This window comes from Pseudorca crassidens, chromosome 9 (assembly GCF_039906515.1).
Source record: "Pseudorca crassidens isolate mPseCra1 chromosome 9, mPseCra1.hap1, whole genome shotgun sequence".
Taxonomy (NCBI): Eukaryota; Metazoa; Chordata; class Mammalia; order Artiodactyla; family Delphinidae; genus Pseudorca; species Pseudorca crassidens.
In genome coordinates this window covers 18,041,513-18,069,355 of record NC_090304.1, presented here as the reverse complement: position 1 = coordinate 18,069,355, position 27,843 = coordinate 18,041,513, and the positions used below count along the sequence as shown (strand labels likewise).

At 37.6% G+C, this 27,843-nt stretch overlaps 1 long non-coding RNA gene across 1 annotated transcript; it reads right to left on the bottom strand.

The window, feature by feature from the left end:
• Window positions 1-7,862: 7,862 nt before the first annotated feature.
• Window positions 7,863-17,434, bottom strand: LOC137231245 (uncharacterized). Its single transcript, XR_010946417.1, has 3 exons — window positions 17,363-17,434; window positions 12,272-12,482; window positions 7,863-7,931 (listed from the first exon to the last, which is right to left on the bottom strand). It is a non-coding gene; the product is annotated as an uncharacterized lncRNA (long non-coding RNA).
• Between the last annotated feature and the right edge of the window lie 10,409 nt (window positions 17,435-27,843).

Sequence of the window (27,843 nt, the reverse complement as noted above, 5' to 3'; positions counted from 1 at the left end):
GGTCAGGGCAGGGAGCTCTCATATCAGGCAATGAGGCAGAGTCTTCATACAGAGATGGAAATGAAATCTCCTTGGTCTTAAAAATTCCAAAGCTCCATAGTGGCTGTGCTTATTTTCTCCTAATTTTCTAGGGAAACAGGCAGTAGAAGGAAATTGTGTTCCTGACTCAGTGACATTTAGCCATGGCCACTCCCAAAGTTTTGCCTGCTTCAAAGAAAGTTATCTTAGGGACTTCCCTGGTGGTCCAGTAGTTAAGACTCTGCACTTCCACTGCAGGGAGCGTGGGTTCGATCCCAGGTCAGGAACTAAGATCCCACATGCCGCGTGGACAATAAATTAATAAATAAACAAATAAATAAATAAGAAAGTTATGTTAGACTATTTTCATAAAGCTTTGTCTCCCTGGAGTAAGCTGCTGTATCCTGGGGAGAACCTCTCCTCCATTCCACTCTGCATTGTTCTGCAATACATTTCTCAAGCAGCTTCCATCCCAGAGGAACCCACAGCCATTGCTTCAGGGCCAATGGCACTTAGCATTTCCATGGTACTTATCTCCTTGAAGGAACTCTGCAAGCATCAACTAATTAGTCCATAGAAAGGCACTGTGGGAAAAGCATGCTTATTCACTTTTAGGAAGTGGCAACTTAAGTGAAGAAGCAATACCAATGCATCCACTTACAAGGTTACAGAGGGAGTTGGAGTAGGATCTAGAGCTTGTTAGAGAGTGCTCCCAGAGGTTGTGATAAATGATTACAAATTAACAGCATCATAGTTAAACAATGGTGACATTCCTTGAATCCCTTGGTGAAAATGATTATATTTAAAGAAATAGCATATGAGTTAATATAAATAAGGAAAGAGGACCAATTTGATACTAACAGGTAAATAGCTCTAAAAGGGTAGCTATGTAAGCGTGAGACTCATTAATCTGTGCTAATGCTTTGTGAAGTTGAAAACCCTCTCTCTTTCACACATTGAACATGAAAAATAAAATAACTTTCCTGGCCATACTATTTCATGTCAGTCTATTTAGACAGTGTCTTTTACAGTCATATTATCTATTATTCTACCTATTTATGCATTCATCCAAGAATGTGTACTGAGTGCTTGATATATACTAGATATTCTGCTGACATTGATGGTAGTGTGGTGTGTAAGACAGGAAAGGTCTTTATCTTTAAGGTGTTTCCTGTTTAGTGAGAAGACAGGAAACTAAATGAGCAATTACTATGAGATTTGTGATTCTATGTCAGAAGAATAAGATACCATGGATGTGGTTAAAGATGGATCAGAATCAATCCCAGAAAAAGTAATATTTAAGGGATACATATTTTATGCATATGAGGCAGATAAAAGGATGATTTTTACCTAGATTTCATAACAGTAATAAGACCTAACTATTGACATGTATACTGTTTGATTATTTACACTGTATCTTCAAATTTATTGTCAAATTAGATGTCCTAACCTCCATGAGAGAATTGGGATTATTGTCAAGTGAAAGACCTAAGAGAAAAGAAGCCCAGAAAAGGTAAAGAAGGCAAGACTTGAAAACTGAAAAGTGTCAGAGGTCCAACTTAGGGTCAGGATTTGAATTTTGTTTACAATGATAATCCAACAAAACCTGATGAAGAAATTAGCTCACCCATTCTCAGGCCTGATTTAACCAGAAAATTCCTTCTCTAGGAAAGTACATTCTATGAGCTATTTTAACCAGATGCCTAAGTTTACGTTTTGCTCAAAATTAAAGGGAATTTTTTCTTATGCAAGAGAATGTAACATCAACAGAAGTATGGGACTTTGCTTCATAAACAAGTGGTACTCTTACACACTGGATAATAAAAGCTCCTAAGAGGACATATCAGACCTCTTCATCAATATAACCAGGTAACCATGATTTTCTCAGCTTTGAAATCATGGAGCAGCAGCATAAAGTGCTAAGAGTAAAAAGGCTCTTATTTAAAACACAAATATCCGTGACAGTAGCAGCAGTATGTAACATAGAACTGGCCAGGGGAAGTGGTTTTTGAATAATTGTTTCTAATGCATTTCCCTGCACTGACAGTATTAAATATCTGTCTGGCAGAAACTCACAAGTAGTCCTGTGTCTTGAACATTTCCATAAATCAGCAGTATTGCCTTGGAAACACTCAGTTTCCCAGCACCCTCCATTACAGTGAAGCAGATTGGGGCTGAATAACAGGCAGTTAACTGGAACTCTGGTCGTTTGCCTCATTCTGCTACCCTGCACCAAGCTTTTTTTGTTTGAATCAATTGCCCATCTTCCAGCGCTGAAATAGAAATTGGGGTTTCCAAGAATCTCTATGACCAAATCTCTATGTTTGCAGAGATGGTGATCGCTATATTCATGGTTACATACACCAAACAAAACATTTGTCACATTCATTAACAGCATTTATTGAACAATTATTTAGCTTCTCCTTTTGCCAGGCTTGGTGCTTCACATGGAGACAGGCACAGTCCCATATTCTAGAGAATCGATTTTGATCCAATAGTCACACAAATACATGTAGAGTTCTATAAGACATATAGTTTTACAGTGTCTGGTGTTTAATCCATTTGGAGTTTATTTTTGTGTATGGTGTTAGTGAGTGTTCTAATTTCATTCTTTTACACATAGCTGTCCAGTTTTCCCAGAACCACTTATTGAAGAGGCTGTCTTTTCTACATTGTATATCCTTGCCTCCTTTATCAAAGATAAGGTGACCATAGGTGCATGGGTTTATCTCTGGGCTTTCTATCCTGTTCCATTGATCTATCTTTCTGTTTTTGTGCCAGTACCATACTGTCTCGATTACTGTAGCTTTGTAGTATAGTCTGAAGTCAGGGAGTCTGATTCCTCCAGCTGCGTTTTTCTTTCTCAAGATTGCTTTGGCTATTTGGGGTCTTTTGTGTTTCCATACAAATTGTGAAATTTTTTGTTCTAGTTCTGTGAAAAATGACATTGGTAGTTTGATAGGGATTGCACTGAATCTGTGGATTGCTTTGGGTAGTATTGTCATTTTCACAATGTTGACTCTTCCAATCTAAGAACATGGTATATCTCTCCATCTGTTGGTATCATCTTTAATTTCTTTCATCAGTGTCTTATAGTTTTCTGCATACAGGCCTTTTGTCTCCTTAGGTAGGTTTATTCCTAGGTATTTTATTCTTTTTGTTGCAATGGTAAATGGGAGTGTTTTCTTAATTTCACTTTCAGATTTTGCATCATTAGTGTATAGGAATAGAAGAAATTTTTTATCTGAATAGCTTATTTATCTGAATATCTGCGGATTGAGCTGACTTTCATCACAGGCCTATGCGACAATACCATCTGGGCTTATTCCTCAGTTCTACTTTGTTTGTTGGCTTCATTCTCAGACAGGCTCACTGTGTTACACTTATGCTTATGTGCCATGTTCTTTGTTTTCGTCGTATTTTCAAATGAGGTCTTCACACTTCAAAAGTCTAAGGACTGCAGATCTAAAGATGGAGGCTCTGCATAAACTGAGAGAGGTGTTGTGCTGATACAGAAGAAGTGAGAAGTTCCACAGATACCTGGGTAAGTGTGCTTCTTCTCATTCAATAATCAGTATGAAATGGATGGGAAATCAAGTAAGTGCTGCATCTTTAAATCACATTGTGAGTTCTGAGAGACAAACAACCCAGGGTATTTTTTCATAAAACCTGGAGAAAACTTTCATGTTTTCCCCAATTAGTTGTAAAGGGCTTCCTGATTTGTCAAATTTAGCAATTCAGGGCTACCATTTCTTCTTCTCTCTCTCGTTCCCTTCTTTTGTTCCTTCTTCCTTCCCTTATCAATGTGTATTGATGTAATGTTTTGCTTTCAATAGCTGCATAATATTTTATAATATTATCAATTATTATATATAATTTATCCACTGTTTCCTTATTTATGTATAATCTTAATTTATTTTGCTGCCATAAAAATACCAAACTAAATACATTTCTTTATATATAAATCCTGAAGTACCACTGTTATATCTGTAGGTTAGATTTGCCACATGAAGTTTGTTGGAAATATTGCTTGAGCAGGACAACATCCTTTCACAAAGACTATATATAGTTTTATTAAAGTTATGACTTCCTTTCAATAAAATGTTGTTATTTCTTAAACTCCAAAGAATTTAATTTCCAAGGATGATCCAAAAGATGATTATTTAGAGTCAATGAGGTGGTTTCATTAGAGTGTTCTAGCAAAAGTTTCAAACTGGCTCTTTGCTTATTGCCGGGCAAAGGGCATTAGCTCTCTTCCTTTTGACACTTTGCTTCAGGATCTGACCAATTTCTCACTTTGGACAAATAAAATAAATGAATGCTTGTGGGGTTTTTTGTTTGTTTGTTTTTGTTTTTTTAAACTTAGTGTCTTTCTTAGGATAAATTTATTTTAAAGAGGGGATCATTGTACCATTCACCCATTTCATGTGAGATTGCCTTGTATGCTCATATCACAAAATTCTATACTCTCACATGTAATTCTCAGAAGACAAGCAGCTCAGATTATCCAGCTCCTAACTTCCATGCCCATTCCTGATGCCCTCATCTGTTTTGAATACTTCATTTTTCTCCCATAATACTAATGATGCAATCAATATTTGGAACACTTCACATGCTTATCTCATTTCATCTTCTCACAACAGTTATCTGATACCGGTAGTCTTACAATTCCCAGTTTAAATGTAGGAAGATTAACACAGTTATGTAATTTGCTCAGGGTCAGACTTAGTAGGCTGTGGAGCCTGGATTAAGCACATGAAATATAGGCTAGAGCCTCTACACTTAATTTCTAAGAATTGCTGCTTGGAACAATGTTGACTTCCAGTAGGTACCAAAAATCAGCATCATTCAGAGAGGCTTGAGAAAGGTTTACATAATTTGCAATGAAGAAGGGCAACAGGGACCTCTCAGCTTATAAAAACAATCCATGTCTCCTTGGTCAGTTGGTTTTGAGATGGATGTGGAGAAAGATAATTTATTAGGTCCCAGCCTCCATCAGTTTGTTAAGTGTATAATCACAGATCTGCATTTCTAGGGCTACCATAGATAGAACTTGTAATTAGTCTGGATTGACAGCAACAAAATGACCTTTTTTATACCTTCAAGAGCCAATCCACCACTGTCCAAACCCAAGAGGGATCATGAAAGGGTGGGCAGTTGCCAAACAAAACCTGATCTAGAAGGAAGTTAAGTAGGCATTTTAAGTTTTCTATTGCTTTGGTCTTGAACTACTTGGATTACCTTACTCTGGTCCTGATTGAACAAATGCCCTTCCACTCAGATTAAGGCTTATTTCTGGTTATTAAAAACCACAACACCTCTTGGCTCTGTTGTAGCCTCAATTTCCAAATTCAACGTTTCTCTGGACATTTAAACTTTAGCCATACTGCCCTGTGCCTCTGTTTGGACTTTCAGCTGCTATACGGTCAATTATTTCTAGTTGCTGCCAATAACCCAGTCTTAGGAGATGACTGTGCAAAGACTGCTGACCTGCACTATCTGGTCCTCTTAGGTCTCTTACTCAATCCTGATTTCTAGGTACTCCAAGCAAAGCTTCTGAGTCGGTGAACACATCTACATGCTGAGAGAGTGGCGTGCCCTAACTCTACAGGGACAGAGCACCTGTTCTCAAGACACTTCTGGACCTTGCCCTATGAATCTCTTCATCTGGCTGTTCATTCATAGTCTTTAGCATATTCCAGAATTCGTGCTAAGAATTTAATAAGCACTGTCACATCTGATGCTCAGGAAAATTCTGTGAGGTCAGTTCACTCATTATAACCACTATGAAGATGAGAAAACTAAAGGTCAGAGATGTTAAGCAGCATTTCTAAGGTCTCACGGCTGGTGAACAGTGAAGCAAGAATTTGACTTCAATACTCTCAACTTTGACATTTACTCAGGACAAGGAATATGCATATATAATTTTCTACACATAGATAATATATAGGTCATTCTAAAAAGTGTATTTCATTCAAAAAATTCCATCTCATAAGTTAACAAAGCTTATGAACCCAAAATAGGTATTTTTAAGGAAAAGTATTAGGGAAAACAGATACCCCCAACTTTGCAGTCCATGTCTTGGTGCTCAGGCATCCCTTACTTGGTCACAGAAGAACGTTAAAGAGAAATGGAAAACCCTATTAGTTGGCTAACTAAATTTTATCTAGTGAATTAAATACAGTACATAGATAGTATTTAACTTCTAAACAATAACAAAGAGATTTACTTATGGTTGTTCGAAAGGCAACACTTGTAGACATCAATGTAAGATCCCAGGAAGACCAAGAAATCTGAAAAAAAAAGGTCATATTTTAAAATAAAACCAGAATATCCAAAGCTAGTCCACAAACCTTGATGACTTCTTAGGGCTTCAGGTGTTGGATAATTACCTGAGGAATCCACTTAGCATAACCACCCAGAGGGCTATCATTTGAATTGTCTAAAATTTGATACATTCACTTTTCTTAAAGTTTGAGATAAAATGAAACAGAGTATTGTGAAAAAAAAAAATCTCTAATAAGTTCCAATTACCCCTTTGGACAAAAACTCTGCTGCAGAAGGGAATAACAGTTTCTTTATTCCCACATTGTATTAATACTGCAGGTGGGTCAGTTAAAAAGAGCCAATCGCACAGTAATTAACGTTCTTAAGAAGCCAAGTATTTCAGACTTCATTTCAGCTCGGGAGAATGTGCCCATAATAAAAAAGTTCCATATGCTGGCACATGGAGTAGGTCAGGCACTTTGGAGGGAAAAGTCCAAATCAGCAGGTGTGTTGCACATTTTCTATTTAACACATTTTTTAAACATGACTTCTCGTGAACTGTCTTCAATCTAATGCTCTATTCACTACTCCTTCTGATTTTGATACGGGTTTGAGTACAATATCTGTGTTGTGTTATGAGGCACATCCAATGTTTTCACCCGTCTTACACGTCTCTTACAATGGATAAGGTAATACCATCAACAATGGCATTTTAATCTCTCCTGTCCAATCTGGATTAAAATGTGCTCTCATCTTTCACCCATATTGCACTAGCTATATGCTTTTGTCTTTCATTCCTCCAATATTGGAAAGCAGGGCACATGTTCTCTTATGATTAATTATTTTGACAATATTTCAGTGACCTCACAGAGTCATTGAAATCATTGCATTCCTGCTTCTGTGTCACTGTGTCACTGAAATATATGTACCTCAATTCATGATTGGGGAAAACAAACAAACAAAAAACTTCCTAACTCAGTCACCATCAGACAACTCTTCTCTGAAGCTGTCAAATCCTATTAAAATAATTGTCCTTTTTTTTTTTTTTTTTTTTTTTACTGTAGCCACTTCAAACACACCTCCCCTAACATTTCTTCCTGAAATCAGTAACAGTGAGGCCGTTTAGATGCATTTTTTTAAGCAAAAGTCCAGAGGGAGCAAACTGGAGGAATCTATACAGGAAGGAAATACAGAATCTGAAATCACATTTCACTATGACTCATATGAAAAAGACCCAGAATCTTCAGTGAGCAGTTAACAGGCTGCTTAGTGAGTGTTTATGACACGCAGAGCTTTGTGCCCCATCATATACAATCCTCTGGTGAGCCATGCTGCTCAAAGTGGGTCCTGTGTATTGGGGCAGAGAGTTGGTAAGGAGATAGGCATAGAAATTGAAAGTTAACACTAGGAACTCTTATATGAATGTAACAGAAATTTTACCTCACTTGAATCTCAAAGTTTTTAAATACTTATATTTTAAACTGTTTGTTGTGTCTTTTTTTCTAATAATTCATTTTTATTGTATTTTATAAACTATTGTTCTGAGAGGGAGTGGAAGAAAAATTGGTCCTTACCACAGATAGTGGGAAAGCACTACAGAGAATCCGGAGTATTTCTTAATCAGCTTCGTAGTCCTTCACTGCACCCTGAAACACATTTAATAATATGTATTTAATAATAGTTTTGAGAGCCTATTACGTGCCAGTCTCCCTTGATATTTACCACGTGTTACATCATTTTTACTTTACCTCCTATACATCCTGCGATGGTTAATTTTATATGTCAGATTGACTGAGCATGGGATGCCAGATTAAGCATTATTTCTGGGTGTGTCTTTAAGAGTGTTTTTCCAGATAAGATTAGCATTTGAACTGGTGAACTCACTGAAATAAATCACCCTCCCCCAAAGTGGGTAGGCATTATCCAATTCATTGATGGCCTGAATAGGACAAAAAGTGGAAGAAGGGAGAATTCCTTCTTCCCTGCCTTCCTGCTTGAGTTAGGACATCAATCTATTCCTGCCCTTGGATTGAGATTTTTACCATAGGCTCCCCTGTTTCTCAAGTAGATTGTAGGACTTCTCAGCTTCCATTATCATATAAGCTAATTAATCATAATCAGTCTCTCTCTCTCTCTCTCTCTGTCTCTGTGTGTATATATATAGTGTATTAATTATATATATATTAATTCTTTTAATTCTATTAATATATTATTAATAATAAATATTATTAATTCTGTATCTTTGGAAAACCCTAATACATATCCCAAGACAACAAGGAAATGAGATGGCTAGAACGCAAGGTACCATTTACATTCATGCCTTGTCATTCCAACATCCTCATCTCTTGCTGGATGAATGAGCTCTACTGATCAGTAGCATGAGAATCACCTGAGCACTGGTTAGAAATGCAGAATCTTAGGGCCCATTCCAGACCTGTTGAGTCTGTATCAGTATTTTTCAAGATTTCCAGGTGATTTGTATGTACATTAAACTTTGAGATGCATTGGTTCAGACTGTTGCAGGGACTCTCAAAAAATGAGACACGTCATCGTCTCTAAGAATGAAACTAACATTAAAAATTTTTATTGCAACGTACAGTGTATTTCATTAGTCAGGGCTTCAGCTCACAAAGAAAAATGCCAGCATACACCTAAGTCCCTAATTTTGATTCATTTCGATTCTAAACGTATTCTCAGCAGTCTTTTGCTACTTGTTTGGCAGAACTTGAAGAGAACAAGAGGAAATCCTAGTGCTTGCCTGGAATTCATATTGGAAGAGATTCAGATATAAATCACCCTGGGCACTTTCAATTTAATATAGGCAAATTCAGTTATTCCATATGAACCCTGATATAAGATAAGAGGGAATTGGGCAAGAGACTTCTCTGGTCAGATTTAGTATTAATTTAAAAAAAAAAAAAGAAGAAAAACAGGGCCTAAAAACCAGTGGAATGAGCATTTGCTTGAAGAGCTCCTAATTCTAGATGTCAGCTACAGAAGATCTTATAATGAAAGAAAGGTTCATTCTTTAATCAATTCATACACGAGGTGTTTTTGTCTCCAACAGAACTAGGAGCTCTTGAAGGATCATGCTAAGTATAATATGTTCCTAAAAACCACTGACTCATAACACCTATTGCTGGTCTCTTCTTCCCCTAGGCTAACTCGTTTCCTTGAATATGTTTCTGCTGTTGCAATTTTCACATCTCCCAGAGAGGCAACATGACATGGGGAAAAGAATATACAATTATTTCTAGAGACAGACAACTTTGGGTTAAATTACCAGCTCTGAGACTTACAAGCCATGAGTCCTTGAGCAATTTGATTAACCTCTACGGACTTCTGTGGTTACATGAATACCAAACTTGCTACGTTGTAAGAATGGCAACTAACACAACAAGATGTTTGGTAAATGACTATGCAGTTACCATATATATATATATGTGTATATATATATGCTTTTTGGCTACACTGAGCTTTGAATTCCACAAATTCTTTATCCCTAAAATCTCTGTTGATTTACACAGCACTTGGATTGATTGTGGAATGGAAGTTGGATGAATAAAATAATGAATGAATAAATGAATAAATGGAATGGAAGGGCTAAACATTAACTGAATTACTCTGATAGAATATAATGCCCACCATTCTTGATTAGTCCTGGAGGTTATCCAGTCTCAGGTATGTTGTTATCCTTACAGTTGTAACTTGATTATAATGCAATTTTACAGTTCCAGTTTATATGTTAACTTCTCCCATTTGAGAAGCCTTTTCTAACCAGGTCAACCATCTTGTTTTTTCCTTCCTGTAAATCTGCATAATCCATATATCTCAAATACTCATTTCATTTCATTCATGTGAATTCAACAGTTATGCTAAACATTGTGTTCTGGGAGTTCCTTGAGGTAGGCTCATTACAACCTTCTTGAAAATAAACCTCAGTGCAAACAGCTTTTCTCTGGGGAATTAGAGCTGTTGATGTTCATGAGTTAGGTACATCTTCCACCTCAGGAAATGGCAATAGCAACGGTCTCTTGAGAGTGAAATACCCTAAGGTTATTACAGCCCAATTCTTGTAAGTTATTTTAAACATTGACTCACAAGCTCAGAAAAATCTTGGCAAGATAGATCAGAACGAGAGTCAGAGTTTGTGTAGGATGTAGCTGTTTGAAAATGAAGAAGCTCAGATAAGATGTAATATAGAGAAAAAAAAAATTCACAAACAGAAATCCTGATGATGGGTGGGAAGTAAGGAATGGGTGTTGAGGAAAGCAATGGAAAAGATGAGGAAGTCTTTTTGTAGCAAAGTACTTAGGAATGACAGACTTATATTGACTAAGCAGAGTAAAAGGTGTGATACACAAACAGCAACTAATTTATGATGAGAAATAAGTAGCAGATAAGGGGCTGTTCTTTGCTATCGAAGCAGGTAGCTGTGCATCTATTTTTGGAAACTTATACTCAATTTTATCCAGCTAATCTCTCACTTTTATTGCCATTATTTTCAAATGTTTTTGAATAAAATATTTAAGAACTGGCTGTAATTTGCCTTTCTTGCTGTGGAGGAGGAAGAAATTTTCCTCTACACTTCTAGATTCTTCTGGCTGGTCTAAGAATTAAATGGGCATGAGCCATATTAACAGGAGAAAATCTAACAAAAGTTTAACAATGTGTATACATGGGAGAGACCCAGGAAAACTAAATAATTCACCAAATATGAGAGACCAGGAAAACTAAGTAACTCACCAAACTAAGTTTTTGTGTGTGTTTTTTTTTTTGTTTGTTTTGTTGTTGTTGTTGTTTTGGCCAAAATGGCCAAAGCCCTCACCTTAAACACCATCATCAGCTAAAGATAAAAGAGGATGTTGGCAGGTAATGGTTTGGGACTTCAAAGGGGAGGAAGGCAATTTACATGGAGATGGAAAAACAAAGGTTTGGTAAACAAATGTTTGTCGGGCCAGTCAGAGACAATGAGACACAGGGAGGAACTTTAACACACAGAGTTTGCTAGGTTCCTCCCTGTCTACACACCTAGTTCATACTAGAGCTCTCTACAGTCATAGCTCCCTTCTGGGGACATGTTCTCCATCTACATTATTTTAGGCAGTTGGAGGAAGGTCAAAGGCTCATCCTGAGTCTTTGGGGCTTGAAAAATAATCAGCCTAAATAAATCCTGTGCCAAAGAGACACAATTTGAGGTGGTAAATTTTGCTTCCCTACATCTCCTCAACTCCTATCCTTCACCACACACTCCCCACCCAGCCTGAAACTATATTTGGTGTCAATTTCAAGTTATTGCATTGCCTTAACTGACCACACTCTTTTATTTCCCCTTGGTGCTAAATACTGTGATAATTAAATGAGGCAATTAACTGCTTAGTTCATTGTCCTTTGTATAGTCCAGGAGTTGGCAAACTTTTACTACATAATAAACATTTTAGTGTATGATAAGGGCCTAATGTCTTTGTTGCAACTACTGAACTCTGCCATTGCCATGTAAAGGTAGCCATCAGCAATATGTAAACAAATGATTATGACTGTGTTCCAATAAAGCATTGTTTACAAAAACAGATAGCTAGCAAGCCTAGCTCGGATATGACTCAGATTCTCTGGTTTACTGACCTCTTGTATGGTGCCTGGTACATAATAAGTGCTCAATAAATATAAACTCTGTGCGCTACCAGTTCCCTCCTTTAGAATGGTATTCTCCCCCTGTCTCTCCTGTTCTTCTAGGGAAATCCTACTAATTTTTCTCATGTGAATCCTTTCTCCAGGTAGATTTTCCACTATTATTTTTATTATTATAACCCCAAATTTAATCCTATTTATTGATGTTTTCAATGTGCCAGGTACCATACTCACTGCTTTAAAAGTATTATCTTAATGCCATCTTCACAAAGCACCATGCAGTTAATATCATGACCATTTTCACAGAAAAAGAAGTTATTGTGTAGAAAGATTAAGTAATGTACCCAAAGGCACTCACCTTGTAAATACTCCTTTCTTTGTGCACCCATTACCAAATAAAATGTGTGTTATCTATTAATTACATTGGTTGGTCATTAAGGTAAATTTACTCTCTCTGTCTTCTTGGCTGTGTCTGAAGGCAAAGTTCTCAGTTTGTGTAAATGAATTTTGACATTTGTTTCAAGATTTTTCCCAGTTCCTGATTTCTCCCCATTCAAGGTCAAAAGCTCCTGAAATCCATAATTAAATACATAAACTCAATTAGGGTTTTCCAAGGAATAACAATAGAAAATACAAAGAAAGGTTATGAGACAAGAAGGATAAAATGAGAAGATCTAACATGCATCAAACATAGATATGCATAGAATAAAATGAATGAACGTGGGAGAGGCAATATTTTAAAAAGAGAGAGAAAAATTAGAAGAAAATTTTTAAGAACTCATAAAAGTCCTATATCTTCTAATTCAGGAATCATAACGAAATCTAAAGTAAGAACAATAAAAATAATCTACAAAAGATTTATTGTAGGAAATGTTCAAAACCAAAAGACAAAGAAAAACTCTTATATGAAGGGAGAAAAAGACTGATTATATATAAAGCAGCAACTATTAAGCTGATACACATTCATCAAGTGAAAAATTTTAAACCAGAAAGTAAAATAATATTTTCCAATTGCTGAGAGAAAATAACTCTCAACCTAGAATCGTATCTTCCAGCTAAAATACGATTGGAGAATAAAACGAAAAGAAAATGATCTGAGAAGTTAGGTATTGACTGTACAACACTCTAGCAGTATATTCGAATTTAGGACTTTGCAACTTATAAAAACCTGAAATGTTGAACAAAAATAGCATGTATGAAGGGAATAAGAAGATTGAAATTTAGATGTTCAAAATCCTCATATTATTTGGAAGCAGGATCACAAAATTGAATACATTTAGACTTTGTTAAATCAAATATCCATGCTCTCATTTTAATAACTAAAGAAATAAATAAAATAGTAAATAAAAATAAACATGCATAACTTCAAAATGTATAAATGGGAAAAAATTAATTAAAAATTTCAATTCAGTATAAAGCAGAAAGCAGAAAAGAATATATAAAATAATTTCTACTACAAATGGTAGTCACAAAATGAGTCTGTCCTAAATCCTCATCTCTTTTGCTCACTTTTGACCTGCACTGGTGTATCTCAATGGCAAATACTTTTTCTCCTTTCTCCTTAGACATCAGGAGCAAACCTTATGCTAACTGGATCTAGCTTCTGCTTTGCTTGGCTCAGGCTCGTCCATCCAGCTCTAAATAATTAAATATATAAGTTCCAGAGTCACATAAACCTTAGAGGATGTTGGACACTTAAAGCTTTGTAACAATGAGGATTGAGATCAGAAAGCTCCTATATTTTCTCATCCACTTTAAACTCTGAAATTCTATCTCAAAGATTCCTTCACTCAGCAAAGGGGAAATTGACAGGATTGCTGTCAAGGTCTATTCCAGGGAAGGAAGCATTTTCACCTTTTCAAAACCTCTTCCTCGTGTTAAGTGAGTTTCTTCTTACCTCAGAAGTTGGCCTAATTGATATTTCTGCAGCACTCACATCATCTCTCCTTTTCTCTACTTTCCTCCATCCTAGAAACCTTTTGAGAGGCAGGAGAATGATGAAAGAGATGGGGCCAGTACTCTCAGAGATGGGTTGAGGCAATGGGTAAATTTGAATTTAGATTCTATTTTTCCCAGACCCTATGCTCATTTTACCTCTTCTGGCTTCAATCCCAGCTCCTTGTTCTTGTTTTATTTCCCTTCTGCTGTTTCTTTCCTTGAGTTGCATTTCTTATGCCAGGTGGGAACAACAGCTGAGCACCGTGGAGGCGTGAGATATGGAGGGCTGGATGAGGCTGCTAATGATGTACTCTGGCAAAGCAGTTCCATTCCAGCCTCAGTGATGGCATAGCTGGCGAAAACCCCACAAAAGTGCTCAACTTTTCTCATGAGTCTGCAGTTTCTTCTGAAAAAGTGAGATTCGATCAAATGGTACAGTAAGACATCTGTTTCCTCCAGCAGTGACTTCCAGACAGGGTAACATAATATTGATATTAAATAGGGCGCAAGACCAGTTCCTTACTGAACTGATCTAAGTTCTGATTGCAGTTTTTAGTCTTATTTGAAAGTGTATGCACACTCCAAGAAAATTCAGGGAGGATGTGAAAGGTCATGTATTTGCTTGTCAACAAATATTTGTGAATATTTACCAAAAATGTCATGAATTTGCTTAGCAATGAAATGTCTATTATGTACCAGGCAGTTTGCTAGGCTCCACCATCATTATTTATTTGTGGGCCACAGAGAATTGTAGCTAAATTCGTGTGCATGTCTTCCTGAGTTATGGGAAATATTTCCTATGAGATTCACATTTCTCAAGAGGAGAATGGCATACAATGCAATCATTAAGTTGCTGAAGCCACTTGAACATCTATCTGCAAGATGACTTGCACATGACAAGGGCATCAATGACACATCATGGCTTTGGGATAATGTCCTGGGACATTTACTGGTTGTCATGTGCAGAGATCTCTTATCAACTTAGTGGTGATATTAACAGAAACATAAGGAAAAGTAGTGCACTTATTTTTCTAAAATAAAGTTTATAGAGAAATGACACAGTTAAATCTAAATGATGAATAAATAATAACTCTACACCATTTTGCCTATTGACATTTCAAAAGCAACTTACTTATTTAAACTGGACTCATTAGAGTCTTTTAGAATAGCTAACACATATCAACAACACCCAAAGAGTCACAGGAACATTAAACCAGAAGTGTAATTTATCTTGTGGTCAAGTTCAACCATACCATGTCATTCTGTACTTGATAGAGAAGCTGAATATTATGTAAGTTTGTAAAATGCAATTGTATTTTATCAATTTTTAACAGCAAGATCTCCAGAGATGCCAGGATGAATCAGTCCTTCCCAGACATGTCAAAGTCAGTCTTTCAAGCAAAGAACTGGGTCCTGATTTGGGGAATGACCAACATGCCTATTCCTATTTGGCTGCTTCTGTCTCAGAGTGAATAGTAGTCCAAGAATTTGAGATGATGCTGGCATATGACTGGAATTTCTCTGCTAAAATTTGCTCTCACAGAAAGATCTGAGATTCATTCACACTCCATTAAGTAACTAAAGAATATTTAAAATGCTAGAAAACAGATTATAGACTTTAAAAGTGTATCCCTTAGTTTGCAGGTCCAGGCACCAATTAGTTTACCTTGGAGTTATAAAAATCAAATATATCATGAAGGCAATCTCATACCTTTAAAACAGGTAACAATTGGTTGGCCCTGGGGAGAGAGAATTAAGAAAGAGAAAGAAAAGGAAAGAGAAAAAGAAAAAAAAAATAGGAGGGATGATTAAAGATAGCATAGGGACACAGTACAAATTGAAACTAAAACCCCCAATTAATGTGTGGCCATGATGTTAAATTGTATGTAAAAGAGATAAATTGCATTATCTGTCATGTCACTGGAATGTATCCTTCTCAATCAAAATGACCTCTTCTAACCCCCTTGGCCATTTTCCTATATTCCTCAGTTTGCTATTCTCCTGGCCTTTTCTCTTCATTATAATGTTTGAGGCATACTTTTTTGTTCAAGAAAAAGAGAAAGGATCTTTGAACTGTACCTTGAGGTTTTCATAGGAAAAGTGTGAAAGAAACTCAATGGATATGCTAAATAAATACTGCTTGAGTGAGCGGCTTGAGGTTGTGCTCTCAAACTTTAACTGAATAAGACTTTTGCAGGATAAACCACGAATTAATGCAGTTCTTTCCCAACTGAAGTATAAGACTATATTTGTACTTGAGTGTTATAGATATTTCCTTACCTCTTTGGGTTTTCTTTCTTAAAGAATATTAAGTTTCTGATTCATTATTTTATTTTTTTTTCAACATTTCTGAGACCAGCGTTTCAGATCAGCTAAATCAGTGTAAACATGCTTTTTCTAAATTCCTTTACTGGAAAATTCACTAGTGTCTTGGTAAGTGACACACTTTAGGATAAGACAAGTTTCAGTTACAAGCTATGCTCCTTATTAATTATATGAATTTAGATATATTATTAACTTCCTTAGGTACAAGTTTCTCATCTATAATTTGGGGTATTAATTTAACTCATCTCATAGTGTTGATATGAAGACTAACAAAACAGGGCCTCAACAGAGTAGTTACTTAAACCCTGAGCTCGCTGTCTAGTACAGCCTGACTTATAATGCAGATTTGAATTTGCTGTAATTATCCTGAATGGAGATCTTCAGATATGACCTAGTGGGAACAGCACATCATAAATCCCAGATGAGCAAAACGGGGTCTTCTGCTAGACAATCTGCCTCCACGCAGCCCAGGGCTTACCTTTTTGATAAGACTGGAAGCCACCAAACAAACAGTGTTCTCAGCTGTTCTGCTATGTCAGAGAAGGTTTGGGTTTCTTGACTTTAAAATACCTACCCCTTTTTCCCATCTCCATATATCCTCCCTTAAAGCCTTAGACTGTGTTATATTGGATTCCTTGTCTGGAAATTAATTTAAAAAGAAAAATTCTTACACTCATGATTCAAACAGTAAATAATAGCTACCTACTCTGGCTCCTACTCTGTCGAACTATATAGTCTGCATGAGTTGTGTTTAGGCTTCATGACACGATTTGTTTAAAGAAAGATTGTCTTTTAGTATCTAACCACCTCCACAAGGGCTCTTTCATTTGAAAATCTCAGAGTCAGGGAAGGCCCAGTCCATATTTATACCCCAGGCAGGCTAGTAGTCTCATACCCATTTAAACTCTTATTTCACTAATATTTTTAATACTTATTTGGAGGGAAGGATAAATGCTATGTGGAGTAAAGGCAGAGGGTGGCAAAAGAGGACAAGTACTTACAGTTTGCAGGCTCTCTTTTATTTCACTGAGAAATTCAGCTCAGGTTCCAAAGTTGCAAACTCACCATCTAATCAAACACTCTATAGTTAGCTGTATCTAGTCTCCTCAGAAGAAAATTTAACAGTGTTTGTTCTCAGTATACAACTCAGGGAGTCACCAACACCCCTCCCAAAAAAGTAGCTTACCAAAGTAGTACTTCCAACCATTTGAGAAGTCCGTCTTGTTATATTTCCAATATTTATGTGTGTGTATGTATGTCCCTGTGTGTGTGGGTATTTGATCACTGTCCCTTTGGGTATTTCTCTGGTGCGCAGAGTACATTTTGCCTCCAGAAAGCTATGGAATGGAACATTCCGTGCACATTAATTAAATCACCCACAATCTCACACTAAACTCAAAAATAAAATTCATGCCTTTTTAACTCCTATCTCAAATTAAGTCCAGTCACATTCCACTTAAAGGCCTTCAGAAGTTCTACAGTAAGATTAACTGATAAAAGAAGATACTCATCATAAAATGTCTATAACAGAGATGCCCCAAAGTAGAAATTAAATCCCTTCCTCAAATCAAATTACTGCGAATAAATAAATTCAATATTAAATCCCTTTGCTGTTGTAAATTCAAGTCCAAAGGAAATTATCTTGTTCTTATGTGTTAAAGCACAAAAAGAATTCAACATTCTTAAATTGTCTAAAGAAATTTAAATCCTTGCCTTTTTTTTTTCCTGCTTTTTCTCAGCTAGATGTCATCCTCAGGCCTGGGTGGAGTTGAAGTTTTGCCATCACTGCTCTTTCCAATGTCTTCTATTGGAATAGGTATATGTATTCATTTTCTGAGTTGTCATAACTAAATATCACAAACTGGATGGTTTAAACAACAGAAATTTATTTACTCACAATTCTGAAGGCTGGAAGTTCAAGATCAGGGTGTTGGCAGGTTTGGCTTCTTCTGAAGCTGCCTTCCTTCCCACTGTGCCCTCATATCATCATTCCTTTATTCATGCATATGTTGGATATCTCTCTGTCTCTGTGTTCAGGTATCTTCTTCTTATAAGGACACCAGCCATATTGGATTAGGGCCCACCTTAATGACCTCACTTTAAATTAATCACCTCTTTATGACCTTATCTCCAAATGCATACACTCTGGGGTACTGGGGATGGGGGTGGGGGGGGTTGGGGGGGTGGGAGGGGTGGCGGTTAGGACTTCAACGTGTCAATTTTGAAGGAACACAATTCAGCCCATAACAATGCAATCCTTCAGGATTTCAGAAGTGTAATGAATTCCATGCCAATTCTCTCAAGGGTTCAAAGCACCATTCCAACTCACAGAAAATAAAAAAATAAAATAAAATAAATGAAATAAAATAAAATATATTTTATTTTATCAGCTATAATAGTTCATCCAAGAATTTTTATTCCTGAAATTTAGCATTTGATGTTGCCAAAGTCTATTGCAGTGACTCAGTGATGCTCACTGGTGGCAGGCAGAGAAACCCTTCCTTGTATAAGCTTTGCCAGAATGCCAATCAACTTACGTCTCCCTGGAGACCACCACCTGTTAGTTTATTGTCAGTTGGGAGACATCTTCCATCAGTAGGTTATTTCCATTTATTTTACCACTTGTCTGGGAAAAAATGCAACCGTGTATAGGATCTCTTCAAGCAGAGTGAATTTCAAGACAATTGTATTTTATTAATCCTTAAAATTTGCAAAAGTGGCAGCCACTTATTGAGGTATAATATATTTTCATCCAGAGTATTAAAAGTCTCTTGCTTTTCTTTTTTTTTGTTTTTTGGTCCCATATCTCTGGCAGCTTCATGGTGAGCTGGGGGAAACTTTACCTGGTAAAACTATCTGCTCATTCTCTTGTGAGTAGGCATTTTATAACTGTGCCAGCAGCTTTTGCCTCTTGCTATAATTGCTAAAGCCTATGTTTCCTAGGGAATTCCCAAGCTGCTGTTGATACTTTGGAAACTAGGGGCACCCTGACCACCAACGTCTCTGCTTATGCTTTGCAGACGCTGTCATTCTTCAACTTTTGAATGTTCCAGACACTCACTGAGCAGCATTTGCTTTGGCTACATCTTTTTCGTAAGTAGTGGCAAATGCCTCTAGTATTCTGCTTTCTTATTTTATTACTTTGTACTTTCAGAAAGTTCACCCACTTGACTTCCTAAGAGTTGAACCTGCTTATTAAATTTCATCTCTTTTTGTCTTTATTTTATATCTGGCTAGGGCTGTTTGCTGGAAGTAAGTGCTTTATTTTTGTTACTTTCCTTGGTTTTCTGGCCCTGACATTTGTTTTTCTAACATGCTTCTTTACAATTTGCCTTATGGTAAGATTTAGTAAAAATTCATAAGTAATTGATATGAAATTAATGAGTTCTGTCAAAAGCATCTATGCTCACCTTAGTGAACTGGATCAGCCTACCCAGTGAGTAGTCTCCTGTCAGAGAGCCAATAATCCAGACCTATAGGTGAATAAAACATTCTCCAAGCATTAAAGAAGAGAGACACTTTTATTAACAAAAGAGCAAAACCAAGCTGGTCACACATTTCTCCTGAACAGAGCAGGAAACTCCAATGCTCCGATGCTCCAACTCCCAAATATATTAAAGAGCTAAATGTAGAATAAAATGTCTGAAACCAAAAACCTAGGAGTTCTTTAGAAGTGCTAATAGAAGCAATGCCTTATATTGTTTTAATTTAGGTGGATGAGATGAGACAATATATGGAAAGGACTTAGAAGTACAGATACATAATGACAGAGGTAGTGGTAAAGGATGTGACTTCAGAGGCATGTTTTCTCTTTTTAGGATGGGGAAGGTAGAATTCATAGGAAAATTTTGCTAGATTTGGTTCCATGTAACACTTTATAATTATTTCAATATTATAAAATAATTATACCAACTCGAAGAGGCAAATGGCAAATTGAAAAAGGTGTGCGTATTTTATTTAGCAAGTGATTAATATCCTTCAGCAGCTATTTTTGGGAGAACTACAGTATCTAGGTAATTCAGAGACTTCTGTCTTTTACTATCCCCTCTTCCTCTCCTTCCTGGCTTTCATGGGGGAGCAGGGGGGAGGAAAGCTTTTGAATGTGAGATTAGAGTTTTTTAAACTCAATAAACTTTTCATTAACTATTTCAAATATGAAAGACTGTCCAAGGTGCTACTAAGGGATGTACTATCTTCTAGGGATAAAAGAGTTAACATGACTTAACTGGGGTAACCACTCAGTAAAAATCAAGCAATTCCTGTTTGTGTCTGAACTGATTCAGATCACAGAATACATCATTTTATATACTTCATGCATGAACACATACATCAAAGAGGCTGGACAAACTATAACAAACACTGAATGTTAGCCACAGCTGTCTTTAGGTGATAAGATCCATAAATACTCTTTAATATCTTCCATGCAATTTTCTGTATATTCCCACCAACCATGATGTGTATGCATTAATTTTAAAGGCAGTGAACCAAGGTGTTATAAAAAATGTGAGTGGGTGTATGCAAAAGGCACACTTTATGGTTTATATATATATATATACACATATATATTCTTTTTTTTCTTGCAACCACTTAAAACTTCTTGCTGCCAGGCAAGTCTTGGCACAGAAAAACTTTGGGAGTTACCAGCAAAAACCCACCCTCTGCCAATCACTCCAATCAGGCTGCACAAACAGCCCTTCTGACACCACAGACCAGCGACAGTGAAGATGTAGGGGCATGAAGGGAGAACCCAGTGACAAAAGCCCCAAATACATATTAGGTAACAAAGCATATTATGGGAGTAGTGTGGGAGAGAAGAGAATTCTGCTGAACTTCAAATGCTCCCATTAGACCAGGGGGCTATGAGTATTTGTGCAAAATTCTCAGTCTCCGGCTTATCATTAAAATAGAGGCTATGTGGTTTAGATTTTCTGAATACAGATTTTAAAACTAGGCAGTAACATATCAGCTTTGTGAACTTGAGCTATTTGTTTCAGCTCATTGTTCCTCAGTCTCTGAAAATTAGTACTGTAGAAGCAATGTCTTAGAATGTCTCAGTTTTGAGTGAATTAAATGAGATAATACTTGAGAAGAGTTTTGAGGTGAAGTTATATAATAATAGAGTTAGTGGTTAACAAAGTGACTTCAGAGACTCATTGTCTGGATTTTTATCTCAGCTCCATCACTTGGGTAAGTTTTTAAACCTTTCTGTGTTTCAATTTCCTCATTTGTAAAATAGCGATAGTAATTGTACCACTACGTGGGGTTATTGGGAAGATAACTGAGTTCATACATACCAAGGTTTAGAAGAATGCCTAGCATTTCTATAAATGTCAGATCTTTTTCTGTCACCATTTTATAGATGAGAAAACTGAGGCACAGAGAGAAGTTAAGTAATTTGCTCAATGTCACCAGTGAGTCAAATGGAAGAGTTTGTGCTCAAACCCAGGCATCTGGCTTCATAGTTTATTTTCTTAACTATTGTACTGACTGTGTTCAATATATATTAGGTATTATTTTTATTGTTAGTAATTAAGTCAGAGGTGGCACACAAGTATGGCCTCAAAACATTTTCTAAAAACTAGAAAATAAAAGAAGATTAAGAAATGAATACTGCTCATTTCTTGTATAGTGGCTATTGCTCCTATCTATCTACCCATCTATACATATCACATATAATCCTCCACCTCCACGATGCATGTAATATGATTCCCATTTATAGATGAGGAAACTGAGCCTGAGGAAAGCCATGCCTTAATTATGGATGAAACTGGCATTAGAATTCCAATCTAACCTCAAAGCCTGGGTTTTTCTATTACACGACACTACTCCAATGTCTTAATATTTGTTCTGATGTTCAGTTTGCCCCCAGCATAGTCACTATACTCAGAATCTAGGGTTTTTCCATATTTAGAGTAACCTGCAGAAGACGTGTCCATTGCCTTGGTTCCCCTGCAAGTCTCAGACTCTGAGGAAAGCCAGAAAAGGGGGGGGGGGGCGGGCGGGGAGGGCGGTCAGAAGATGACAAAGTGAAATAATCATGACCTTCTCTGCTCAAAAGAACACTTTCCAGAAAAACAGAAATCCATCTTGGGTTCATGATAAAAATAATACAGTAGTTCCCATCTTCAAAGCCCTTTGATATTGCTAAGGGTTCTATTGGGCAGAAAACATCAACACTCTTTATTCTCCTTTGATCTGGATCTTGAATTATTTGACATACCGGTGCCCAGAGTTTGCAGTCTCAAGGTTTTCAGGGTAGTCACTCCAAAGGGATACTGTCTACGCTTCATTTCTGGGTAAACACTTCAACGTCATGCAGGATAGACGGGATTGCATCTGTGTAGGCTTTTATTGGCTGCCTCCTCAGCTCCCATTTTTTCTTCCAGCAAGCGTGGAATTTCCTTTTGGTAAATTACTTCTCTACCGTTGTGTTACAACCTTACTTTTGGTGGAGACTGACCCCATTCCTAGCTTCAAGTGTGGAGCCTTATTGGTCTAAGCTAATCCTCATGTTGCATCCCCTCCAGCTACAGTAGTTTGTTCAGGAATGGATGCAGGATCCAGTTTGGGCCAATGAAAGAGATGGAATCTCAACATCTGAGCACCAGTCTGCTGGGACTCTCCTCTCTCCTTCCTTGGAGCTGTATGGGTGGGTGTGCAAAACATTCTGGAGCCTGGAAATGAAACAGACCCTGACAAGACATTGTGAGGATGTCACTGAATGGCAGTTACAAGCCTCAGTAGGGACCAGCTCTGTCTCCAAACTGTTTCAGTTTTGTGAGCCAATAAATCCCACTTGCTGCTGATGATTTGGATTGGGGTTTTTCTGTTACTTAAAGCTATAGAGAGACGTCAACAATAATGTATGTCATCAGAACATGGGTATCTGATCCAGCAACCCCTGCAATCCTAATTAATGGTTTTTATGGAAAAATGAATCAAATATCACACAAATTAGAAATGCAAATCTTCTCTCACAGAAAAAGGAACACACCTAAGTCTTCTTAGTTTCAGCTGCAAATGACTAATCTACTTCTTCTAGTAATATAACCATGAGTGGCTACAGGGTAGACTGCCTCTCGTTTCAGGTATTATGACACCAAAGCCATGGCACAGAGTAATACTGTTCCTTCCTTCCCTGCTTTAGAGAGTCTGCTGAAAATACTGGCCTCTCCGAATGATCATGTTGCTATCCTGTGCCCAAGTGATGCAATAACATTATAAACTAGTCTCAGGTAGATAGGGTAAGCCCCAGGCTCTGAGTGTGTGATAGCCAGTATGACACTAGACTAAACTGAGAGAAGTTATGTGAATTGCTAAAGAGAGAAACTGATATTCTAAATATTGTTGTGGTCTAGTTATAATCATTATGCTTTTGGATTCCTAAAACCTCCATTTTCAACATTTAGAAAAGTGTGAAAAATCATACTTGAGTAGCACCTACTGTGTATACTAGACATCACCAAGATAGAGTCTACACATATTTGTAATATGTGTGTGTGTGTGTGTGTGTATACACAGGCACTGAAATTTTTCATAAATACTTAGTGAAAGACTTTTATCTTTTTAAAATATGAAGAACATTAATTCAAAAAGATACGTGCAACTCCAAGTTCACTGAAGCATTATTTACAACAGCCAAGACATGGAAGCAAACTAGGTGTCCATCAGTGGATGAATGGCTAAGAGAATGTGATATATAATGGAATACTATTCAACTGTTAAAGAGAAGGAAATCTTGCCTTCTGCAACAACATGGACGGACCTTGAGGACATTATGCTAAGCGAAATAAGTCAGACAGAGAAAGACAAATCTCTATAATCTCACTTACATGTGGAATCTTAAGAAACAAATAAACAAACAAGCAAACTCATAGATACAGAGAACAGATTGGTAGTTACCAGAGGTGGTGGGATAGGGGGTGAGCAAAATTGGGTGAAGGTGGTTAAAAGGTACAAACTTCCAGTTATAAATAAATAAGTCCTGGGGACGTAACGTATAGCATGGTGGTTAATATTGTATTTTATATTTGAAAGGTGCTAAGAAAATAGATCTTAAAAGTTCTCATCACAAGAAAAAAAATTTGCACCTACGTGTGGTGATGGATGTAGCCTAGCCTTGTCACAGTGATCATTTTGCAATATACACAGATATCAAATTACTATCTTATATACCTGAAACTAATATAAGGTTATATGTCAATTATATCTCAATAAAAAATAAAATAAAATAAAATAACAAAATGAAATAAAAAGGGTCACCAAAAAAAGACCAAACCCTAAAACTGATATCGCAAGCAGTCTGAAACAGTTCAGAACTTCTCAAGACAATCTCTGTAACAAAGTGACAGTGGTGGAGTTAGGACTTCAGGAAATTTTAGTATACAGAGCCAAGATGACTCTGAATCCCCAGAGATATCAGTAAAGTAAACATGCTCTGATTTGCCTTAATGTTGCTGAAAAACATTGCTGCATCCATGATCTGTTAGAAATAATGTAGTAAGGATTGTGAAATGAAAGTTTATTGTGAGCACAGGTGGTCTGTGGTAATCAAATGGTCAGGTAAATCACTCTCTCCAATCGCATGCTTCCATTCTCTTTTTGCTACCCAGGGACATTGCTATTATCATGAATACAACTTGGAGTTTGGGAAACTGCTATTTGCAACTTTAAAGTCAGAAGACAATCCATTCACAATTCCAACCAGTGGAAATTGTGCTGTATGCAGTATATTTCAAAGAGATCTGGCTTTGGAATCAGAAACATTGGACTTAATCCTGGACATGTATCTTCTGTTAGCTGCTTAGTCTTGGATAGGTTATTTAATCTTAGAATGCATAAATTTCTCCATCTATAAATTCATATATAAAATATGGTATGAGTATTAGATATATGCTTATCAAATTCCATGAGAAGTATTTAATGGGTAACTCCATAGTTTAGTCGTTCAATGCTTAAGGCCACTGGGGCCCTCCACTGCCCACCATAGCAAAAAGCAGCTATTAATTCAATAGAGAAATTCTAGTGAAAGCAACTTGTTTTAAAGATGGTGGGTGCGCTGATCAGAGGGTGGTCTGGCTAGACCTAAAAGTATGAAAATATGTTTCAAAAGAGTATGAATTTCTTCCCCTTGTTTAATTAGAAAACACTGCTTACTAATCCATACCTAATCACCTTGATCTTGCTTATTCAGTTTAAACTTTTTTTCCCCCAAGCTAGGAGAATGCTCACTATTCAGAGAAGCATAGGGGTCCCTTAATTATTGAAAAACAATGTGGAAAAAAATGAGAAGACACTGGTTTCAGAGCAGCCTCTACTAATGCTGAATACTTTACTTTCCTCATCTGGACCATAAAATAATCACCAGGTCCCAATCAGGTATAAATTCCTGTTGCTGCCTCTGTTCACCTTGTAAAACACCCACTTCATTCACTGCTATTGAACAAGAAGGACATTTTAGAAGAACGATTTTAGCTTCATTGTTCAAAAAGACCAAATTGCTACTGAATAAGCCACTGATTAAGAGTTGCTTCTAGTCTTTGCCATAATTCACACCATGGTTTAAAAAATCTAATCACTATTAATTATAACACAGATGTAAAATAATAATAACAGATAACTTTTCTTGAGTGTTTTCTTGTGCCAGGGACTGTTATAATCAATTTACATATATTAACTAATTTAAACTTCCCAACCTAGTCTAATTGATTAGGTATTACTATTATTATAAACCTCATTTTAGACGTGAGAAAAGGCAGGCACAGAGAATTAATGCAACTTACTCATGTTTTTTTCACTAGTAAATATTACAGCCTGGATGGGAATGCAGACAGTCTGTCTCCTGAGTTCAGTCTCCTATTGATTGCAGGACACAGCAAAATATAATTGTTACCTCCTCATTTTTCCCATGCATCTTTTGTAATATTAGCAGAACCATGTTATATATTATAGCTTAGAAATATCAAATCACAAAACTCTGCCCCCATATTCTTTTCTGCAAAAAAAAAAAAACTATCAAAAATTACAGGCAGTATGTAGACAGTCTAGTTTATGAGAATACCTAACGAATAAATAGGAAAATTATAAAATTGATTTTAAACGTTTATTGTGGTTTTAGGGAAGTCCTCTTTTATTTTAATGTTCACTGAAATGATCCAAACATCTGAATACAAAAAGTTCAGGACCAAAACCAAACAAACCCCAAAACACACAAAACAACAACAACAACAACAAAACAAAACTAGAAACTAAAAGACATTAAACTATTAAGAAGCAAATTTATTGTTTGCTTGTAACTAAATGAAAGAGTAAACACAAAACTGTATCCAGGCTTCTGGGAAGTTGGCGGAAGAGTAAGACGCGGAGATCACCTTCCTCCCCACAGATACACCAGAAATACATCTACACGTGGAACAATTCCTACAGAACACCTACTGAACGCTGGCAGAAGACCCCAGACCTCCCAAAAGGCAAGAAACCCCCCACGTACCTGGGTAGGGCAAAAGAAAAAATAATAAACAGAGACAAAAGGATAGGGGCGGGACCTGCACCAGTGGGAGGGAGCTGTGAAGGAGGAAAGGTTTCCACACACTAGAAGCCCCTTCGGGCAGAGACTGCCGGTGGCGAAGGGGGAAAGCTTCGGAGCCACGGAGGAGAGCACACCAACAGGGGTGTGGAGGGCAAAGCGGGGAGATTCCCGCACAGAGGATCCGTGCCGACCAGCACTCACCAGCCCGAGAGGCTTGTCTGCTCACCCAACGGGGTGGGCGGGGCTGGGAGTTGAGGCTCCGGCTTCGGGGTCGGAGCGCCGGGAGAGGACTGGGGTTGGCGGCGTGAACACAGCCTGCAGGGGATTAGTGCACCACGGCTAGCCGAGAGGGAGTCCGGGGAAAAGTCTGGACCTGCCGAAGAGGCAAGAGACTTTTTCTTCCCTCTGTTTCCTGGTGCACGAGGAAAGGGGATTAAGAGCACTGCTTAAAAGAGACCAGTGCAAGCCGCGGCTAAAAGCGCGGACCCCAGAGACGGGCGTAAGACACTAAGGCTGTTGCTGCCGCCACCAAGAAGCCTGTGTGCAAGCACAGGTCACCATCCACACCCTCTTCGGGGAGACTGTGCAGCCCGCCACTGCCAGGTTCCCAGGATCCAGGGACAACTCCCCCAGGAGAACACACGGCGCGCCTCGGGCTGGTGCAACGTCACGCCTGCCTCTGCTGCCGCAGGCCCGCCCCGCACCCCGTGCCCCTCCCTCCCACCCGCCTAAGTGAGCGGGAGCCCCCGAATCAGCGGCTCCTTTAACCCCGTCCTGTCTGAGAGAAGAAAAGACGCCCTCCAGCGACCTACACGCAGAGGCGGGGCCAAATCCAAAGCTGAGCCCCTGTGAGCTGTGAGAACAAACAAGAGAAAGGGAAATCTCTCCCAGAAGCCTCAGAAGCAGCGGATTAAAGCTCCACAATCAACTTGATGTACCCTGCCTCTGTGGAATACATGAATAGACAACGAATCATCCCAAATTGAGGAGGTGGACGTCGAGAGCAAGATTTATGATTTTTTCCCCTTTTCCTCTTTTTGTGAGTGTGTATGTGTATGTCTCTGTGTGAGATTTTATCTGTATAGCTTTGCTTCCACCATTTGTCCTAGGGTTCTATCCTTCCATTTTTTATTTTTAAT